Source organism: Calliopsis andreniformis, unplaced genomic scaffold, assembly GCF_051401765.1.
Source record: "Calliopsis andreniformis isolate RMS-2024a unplaced genomic scaffold, iyCalAndr_principal scaffold0004, whole genome shotgun sequence".
Taxonomy (NCBI): domain Eukaryota; kingdom Metazoa; phylum Arthropoda; class Insecta; order Hymenoptera; family Andrenidae; genus Calliopsis; species Calliopsis andreniformis.
The window spans coordinates 23,387,375-23,395,178 of NW_027480424.1; positions in this window are offsets into that span (position 1 = coordinate 23,387,375).

Genomic DNA, 7,804 nt, shown 5'->3' on the forward strand with positions numbered 1-7,804 from the left:
TGCTTCTGGCGTTGACTTCATAGGCCCTAACTATTCAATCTGGTGGAACAACGCCCTAGAGTGAGGCCTAGGTCGCCCGGAACGTAGAAATGACCATCACTTCCATACTGGTTGCAATTATTCCTGTTATATGATGGAAAAACTGTTATATTTATATTGTATTTTATGCTTCGGGCATTGACTTCTAAGGCCCTAACTATTCAATCTGTTGGATCAACGCCCTAGAGTGAAGCCTAGGTTGCCCGGAACGTAGAAAAGACCATAACTTTCACAACGGTAGCAATTATTCGTTTTATACGATGGAAAAACTGTTATATTTATATTGTATTTTATGCTTCTGGCGGTGCCTTCTTAGGCCCTAAGTGTTCGATCTGGTGGAACAACGCCCTAGCGCGAAGCCTACGCTGCCCGGAACGTAGAAATGACCATCACTTTCACACTGGTTGCAATTATTCCTGATATACGATGGAAAAACTCTTGTATTTTTATTGTATTTGATGCTTCAGGCGTTGACTTCTGAGGCCGTAGCTATTCGATGTGGTGGAAGAACGCCATAGAGTGAAGCCTATGTTGCCCGGAACGTAGAAATGACCATAAATTTCATACTGGTTGCAATTATTCGTTTTATATGATGGAAAAGCTATTGTATTTTTATTGCATTTTATGCTTCGGGCATTGACTTCTAAGGTCCTAACTATTCAATCTGTTGGAGCAACGCCCTAGGGTGAAGCCTAGGTTGCCCGGAAAGTAGAAATGACAATAACTTTCACACTGGTTGCAATTATTCGTTTTATACGATGGAAAAGCTGTTGTATTTTTATTGTATTTTATGCTTCTGGCGTTGACTTCCAAGGCACTAACTATTCGATCTGGTGGAGCAACGCCCTAGGGTGTAGCCTAGGTTGCCCGTAATGTAGAAATGACCATAGCTTTCATACTGGTTGCCATTATTCGTTTTATACGATGGAAAAACTGTTGTATTTATATTGTATTTTATGCTTCGGTCGTTGACTTCTAAGGCCCTAAATATTCAATCTGTTGGATCAACGCCCTAGGGTGAAGCCTAGGTTGCTCGGAATGTAGAAATGACCATAAGTCTCATACTGGTTGCAATTATTCGTTTTATACGATGGTAAAACTGTTCTATTTATTTTGTATTTTATGCATCGGGCGTTGGCTTCTAAGGCCCTAACTATTCAATCTGGTGGAGCAACGCCCTAGGGTGTAGCCTAGGTTGCCCGTAATGTAGAAATGACCATAGCTTTCATACTGGTTGCCATTATTCGTTTTATACGATGGAAGAACTGTTGTATTTATATTGTATTTTATGCTTCTGGCGTTGACTTCTAAGGCCCTAGCTATTCGATCTAGTGGGGCAACGCCCTAGAGTGAAGCCTAGGTTGCCCGGAAAGGAGAAATGACCATCACTTTCAAACTGGTTGCATTAATCCTGTTATAGGATGGAAAAACTGTTATATTTATATTGTATTTAATGCTTCTGGCGTTGACTTCTAAGGCCCTAACTATTCAATCTGTTGGAGCAACGCCCTAGGGTTGAAGCCTAGGTTGCTCGGAAAGTAGAAATGACCAGAAGTTTCATACTGGTTGCAATTATTCGTTTTATACGATGGAAAAACTGTTGTCTTTTTATTGTATTTTATGCTTCTGGCGTTGACTTCTAAGGCACTAACTATTCGATCTGGTGGAGCAACGCCATAGGGTGTAGCCTAGGCTGCCCGTAAAGTAGAACTGACCATAGCTTTCATACTGGTTGCAATTATTCGTTTTATATGATGGAAAAACTATTGTATTTTTATTGTATTTTATGCTTCTGGCGTTGACTTCTAAGGCGCTAGCTATTCAACCTGTTGGAGGAACGTCCTAGCGTGAAGCCTAGGTTGCTCGGAAAGTAGAAATGACCATAAGTTTCATACTGGTTGCAATTATTCGTTTTATACGATGGAAAAACTGTTGTATTTATATTGTATTTTATGCTTCTGGTGTTGACTTCTAAGGCACTAACTATTCGATCTGGTGGAGCAACGCAATAGAGTGAAGCCTAGGTTGCCCGGAACGTCGAATTATCCATCACTTTCAAACTGGTTGCAATTATTCCTGTTATATGATGGTAACACCGTTGTATTTTTTTTGCATTTTATGGTTCGGGCGTTGACTTCTACGGCCCTAACTATTCAATCTGTTGGAGCAACGCCCTAGGGTGAAGCCTAGGTTGCTCGGAAAGTAGAAATGACCATAAGTTTCATACTGGTTGCAATTATTCGTTTTAAACGATGGAAAAACTGTTGTATTTATATTGTATTTTAAGCTTCTGGCGTCTACTTCTAAGGCACTAACTATTCGATCTGGTGGAACAACGCAATAGAGTGAAGCCTAGGTTGACCGGAACGTAGAATTGGCCATCTCTTTCAAACTGGTTGCAATTATTCCTGTTATGTGATGGAAACACTGTTGTATTTTTATTGCATTTTATGCTTCGGGCGTTGACTTCTAAGGCCCTAACTATTCAATCTGTTGGAGCAACGCCCTAGGGTTGAAGCCTAGGTTGCTCGGAAAGTAGAAATGACCAGAAGTTTCATACTGGTTGCAATTATTCGTTTTATACGATGGAAAAACTGTTGTATTTATATTGTATTTTATGCTTCTGGCGTTGACTTCTTTGGCCCTAACTATTCGATCTGGTGGAACAGTGCCTCAGAGTTAAGTCTAGGATGCCCGGAACGTAGAAATGACCATCACTTCCATACTGGTTGCAATTATTCCTGTTATATGATGGAAAAACTGTTATATTTATATTGTATTTTATGCTTCGGGCATTGACTTCTAAGGCCCTAACTATTCAATCTGTTGGATCAACGTCCTAGAGTGAAGCCTAGGTTGCCCGGAACGCAGAAAAGACCATAACTTTCACAACGGTAGCAATTATTCGTTTTATACGATGGAAAAACTGTTATATTTATATTGTATTTTATGCTTCTGGCGGTGCCTTCTTAGGCCCCAAGTGTTCGATCTGGTGGAACAACGCCCTAGCGCGAAGCCTACGCTGCCCGGAACGTAGAAATGACCATCACTTTCACACTGGTTGCAATTATTCCTGATATACGATGGAAAAACTCTTGTATTTTTATTGTATTTGATGCTTCAGGCGTTGACTTCTGAGACCGTAGCTATTCGATGTGGTGGAAGAACGCCATAGAGTGAAGCCTATGTTGCCCGGAACGTAGAAATGACCATAAATTTCATACTGGTTGCAATTATTCGTTTTATATGATGGAAAAGCTATTGTATTTTTATTGCATTTTATGCTTCGGGCATTGACTTCTAAGGTCCTAACTATTCAATCTGTTGGAGCAACGCCCTAGGGTGAAGCCTAGGTTGCCCGGAAAGTAGAAATGACAATAACTTTCACACTGGTTGCAATTATTCGTTTTATACGTAGGAAAAGCTGTTGCATCTTTATTGAATTTTATGCTTCTGTCGTTGACGTCTAAGACGGTAGCTATTAGATGTGGTGGAGCAACGCACTAGAGTGACGCCTAGGTGGCCCGGAACGTAGAAATGACCATAACTTTCACACCGGTAGCAATTATTCGTTTTATACGATGGAAAAACTGTTGTACTTATATTGTATTTTATGCTTCTGGCGTTGACTTCTTATGCCCTATCTATTCCATCTGGTGGAACAACGCCCTAGGGTGAAGCCTAGGTTGCCCGGAACGTAGAAATGGAATTAACTTTGACACCGGTAGCAATTATACGTTTTATACGATGGAAAAACTGTTGTATTTATATTGTATTTCATGCTTCTGGCGTTGACTTCTAAGGCACTAACTATTCGATCTGGTGGAGCAACGCTCTAGAGTGAAGCCGAGGTTGCCCGGAAAGTAGAAATGACCATAACTTTCATGCTAGTTGCAATTACTCGTTTTATATGATGGAAAAACTGTTCTATTTATATTGTATTTTATGCTTCTGGCGTTCACTTCTCAGGCCCTAACTATTCGATCTGCTGGAACAACGCCCTAGGGTGAAGCCTAGGTTGCCCGGAACGTAGAACTGACCATAACTTTTACACTGGTAGCAATTATTCGTTTTATACAATGGAAGAACTGTTCTATTTATTTTGTATTTTATGCTTCGGGCGTTGACTTCCAAGGCTCTAACTTTTCGATCTGGTGGAGCAACGCAATAGAGTGAAGCCTAGGTTGCCCGGAACGTAGAATTGGCCATCACTTTCAAACTGGTTACAATTATTCCTGTTATATGATGGTAACACTGTTGTGTTTTTTTTGCATTTTATGGTTCGGGCGTTGACTTCTAAGGCCCTAACTATTCGATCTGGTGGTGCAATGCCTCAGAGTTAAGTCTAGGATGCCCGAAACGCCGAAATGATCATTACTTTCACGCTAGTTGCAATTATACCTGTTATACGATTAAAAGGCTGTTTTATTTTTATTGTATTTTATGCTTCAGGCGTAGGCTTCTAAGGCCGTAGCTATTCGATATGGTGGAGCACCGCCCTAGAGTGAAGCCTAGGATGCTCGGAACGTTGAAATGACCACTACTTTCACACTGTTTGCAATTATTCATTTAATACGATGGAAAAGCTGTTGTATTTATATCGTATTTTATGCTTCGGGCGTTGACTTCTTAGGCCCTAACACTTCGATCTGGTGGAGCAACGCCCTACAGTGAAGCCTAGGTTGCCCGGAACGTAGAAATGACCATCACCTACAAACTGGTTGCAATTAATCCTTTTATGCGATGGAAAAACTGTTGCATTTTTATTGCATTTTATGCTTCGGGCGTTGACTTCTAAGGCCCTAACTATTCAATCTGTTGGAGCAACGCCCTAGGGTGAAGCCTAGGTTGCCCGGAACATAGAAATGACCATAACTTTCACACTGATTGCTATTATTCGTTTTATACGATGGAAAAACTGTTGTATTTATATTGTATTTTATGCTTCTGGCGGTGCCTTCTTAGGCCCTAAGTGTTCGATCTGGTGGAACAACGCTCTAGCGTGAAGCCTACGCTGCCCGGAACGTAGAAATGACCATCACGTTCACACTGGTTGCAATTATTCGTGATATACGATGGAAAAACTCTTGTATATTTATTGTATTTTATGCTTCGGGCGTAGACTTCTATGGCCCTTCCTATTCTATCTGGTGGATCAACGCCCCAGAGTGAAGCCTAGGCTGCTCGGAATGTAGAAATGACTATAACATTCACACTGGATGAAATTATTCGTTTTATACGATAGAGAAACTGTTATATTTATATTGTATTTCATGCTTCTGCCGTTGATTTCATAGGCCCTAACTATTCAATCTGGTGGAACAACGCCCTAGAGTGAGGCCTAGGTTGCCCGGAACGTAGAAATGACCATCACTTCCATACTGGTAGCAATTATTCGTTTTATACGATGGAAAAACTGTTGTATTTATATTGTATCTTATGCTTCTGGCGTTGACTTCTAAGGCACTAACTAATTATCGATCTGGCAGAGCAACGCCCCAGAGTGAAGCCTAGGTTGCCCGGAACGTAGAAATGATCATCTCTTTCAAACTGGTTGCAATTATTCCCGTTATATGATGGAAACACTGTTGTATTTTTATTGCATTTTATGCTTCGGGCGTTGACTTATAAGGCCCTAACTATTCCATCTGTTGGAGCAACGGCCTAGCGTGAAGCCTAGGTTGCTCGGAAAGTAGAAATGACCATAAGTTTCATACTGGTTGCAATTATTCGTTTTCTACAATGGAAAAACTGTTGTATTTATATTGTATTTTATGCTTCTGGCGTTGACTTCTAAGGCCCTAGCTATTCGATCTAGTTGAGCAACGCCCTAGAGTGAAGCCTAGGTTGCCCGGAAAGGAGAAATGACCATCACTTTCAAACTGGTTGCATTAATCCTGTTATACGATGGAAAAACTGTTATATTTATATTGTATTTAATGCTTCTAGCGTTGACTTCTTAGCCCCTAACTATTCGATCTGGTGGAACAACGAAATAGAGTGAAGCCTAGGTTGCCCGGAACGTAGAATTGGCCATCACTTTCAAACTGGTTGCAATTATTCCTGTCATATGATGGTAACACTGTTGTATTTTTTTTGCATTTTATGCTTCCGGCGTTGACTTCTAAGGCCCTAACTATTCAATCTGTTGGAGCGACAAACTAGGGTGAAGCCTAGGTTGTCCGGAACGTAGAAATGACGTTAACTTTCATACTGGTTGCAATTATTCGTTTTATACGATGGAAAAACAGTTGTATTTATATTGTATTTTATGTTTCGGGCGCAGACTTCTAAGGCCCTAGTTATTCGATCTGGTGGAGCAACGCCTTAGAGTGAAGCCGAGGTTTCCCGGAACGTAGAAATGACCATCACTTTCAAACTGGTTTCAATTATTCGTTTTATACGATGGAAAAACTGTTGTATTTTTATTGTATTTTATGCTTCTGGCGTTCACTTCTTAGGCCCTAACTATTCGATCTGGTGTAACAACGCCCTAGGGTCAAGCCAAGGTTGCACGGACCGTAGAAATGACCATAACTTTTACACTGGTAGCAATTATTCGTTTTATACGATAGAAAAACTGTTCTGTTTATTTTGTATTTTATGCTTCGGGCGTTGACTTCTAAGGCCCTAACTGTTTGATCTGGTGGAGCAACGCCCTAGAGTGAAGCCTAGGTTGCCCGGAACGTAGAAATGACCATAACTTTCACACTGGATGCTATTGTTCGTTCTATACGATGGAAGAACTGATATATTTATTATGTATCTTATGCTTCTGGCGTTGACTTCTTAGGCCCTAACATTTCGATCTGGTGGAACAACGCCCTAGAGTGAAGCCTAGGTTGCCTGGAACGTACAAATGACCATAACTGTCATACTGGTTGCAATTATTCGTTTTATATGATGGAAGAACTGTTGTATTTATATTGTATTTTATGCTGCTGGCGTTCACTTCTTAGGCCCTAACTATTCGACCTGGTGGAACAACGCCCTGGGGTGAAGCCTAGGTTGCTCGGACTGTAGAAATGACCATAACATTCACACTGGTTGAAATTATTCGTTTTATACGATGGAAAAACTGTTATATTTATATTGTGTTTTATGCTTCTGGCGTTGATTTCTTAGGCTCTAACTATTCAATCTGGTGGAACAACGTCCTAGAGTGAGGCCTAGGTTGCCCGGAACGTAGAAACGACCACACTTCCATACTGGTAGCAATTATTCGTTTTATACGATGGAAACACTGTTGTATTTATATTGTATTTTATGCTTCTGGCGTTGACTTCTAAGGTCCTAACTACTCAATCTGTTGGAGCAACGCCCTAGGGTGAAGCCTAGGTTGCTCGGAAAGTAGAAATGACCATAAGTTTCATACTGGTTGCAATTACTCGTTTTATACGATGGAAAAACTGTTGTATTTATATTGTATTTTATGCTTCTGGCGTTGACTTCTAAGGCACTAACTATTCGATCAGGTGGAGCAACGCCCTGGAGTGAAGCCTAGGTTGCCCGGAACGTAGAATTGGCCATCACTTTCAAACTGGTTGCAATTATTCCTGTTACATGATGGAAACACTGTTGTATTTTTTTTGCATTTTATGGTTAGGGCGTTGACTTCTAAGGTCCTAACTATTCAATCTGTTGGAGCAACGCCATAGGGTGAAGCCTAGGTTGCTCGGAAAGTAGAAATGACCATAAGTTTCATACTGGTTGCAATTATTCGTTTTATACGATGGAAAAACTGTTGTATTTATATTGTATTTTA